Raw genomic sequence first — 1011 nt, forward strand, 5'->3', positions numbered from 1 at the left:
TAGGCTTTCAGACCTTGAAGACAGCATTGCAGCTAGTGATCATGAAAGGAAAGATCTCTTAAAAATAACAATGAAACGGGAAATAGCAGTTCAACAGCTACAAGATGATGCAAAAAAACACAATATAAGACTCATAGGTATCATAGCAGGCATCAACAAATGACATAAAAATGACTATTTGCAGAGGTAGTAGCAGAAGATTTTCCAAGTATGAGAAAATAATCTGATGTACAGAAAAGTGAGGCATATGGAACTCCAACTAGTCATAATCAAAATAAATCTACATCTTGACACATAATAATCAAGATCCTGGAAATTCAGCAAAAGAACAGAATATTAAAACCTGTTAGAGAAAAACAGATCAGCTATAATGAAAAGTCCATCAAAGTCACGGAAGATTTCCCAAAACAAGTCAAGAAAAGCTTGGAGTGAAGCATTTCATGTCCTGAAAGGAAGCAATTTCCAACTCAGATTGCTGTATCCTGCAAAACTATGTAAGTTACTTCCATGGCAAAGAATAGGTGAAGTAATTCAAGACCATCAGCAAAAAATACTGGCAGATATTCTAGAAAGAGAAAAATGATCAAAACTTCAAGAACAATAATAGGAAAGAAACACCAACCAGAGCAGGGAATTAAGCAGAATAGAAAGGAACCTACAGCAGAAAAATAACATGACAAAGATAAGCCAATACACATCAGTTATAACCATCAATGTAAATGGCCTCAGTTCAGCAATCAAAAGGAGCAGACAGGCAGAGTGGACCAAGAAACAAAATCCACCAGTATGTTGTATACAAGAAACATTTAACTCAAGAGGAAATTCATAGGCTGAAAGTCAAAGGATAGAAAACAATACTCCATGTGTTACGAACCCCCTAAAAAGTAGGGATAGGTATTTTGGTTTCTGACATTCTGAACTTCAAACCAAGAATGATCAAAAGAGATAAAGAATGTCACTACATACTTAGAGGAAAACTGCAACAGGAAGAGATTTCAATCATATATATAT

This window comes from Octodon degus, unplaced genomic scaffold (genome assembly GCF_000260255.1).
Source record: "Octodon degus isolate 3935 unplaced genomic scaffold, OctDeg1.0 scaffold00035, whole genome shotgun sequence".
Lineage (NCBI taxonomy): Eukaryota > Metazoa > Chordata > Mammalia > Rodentia > Octodontidae > Octodon > Octodon degus.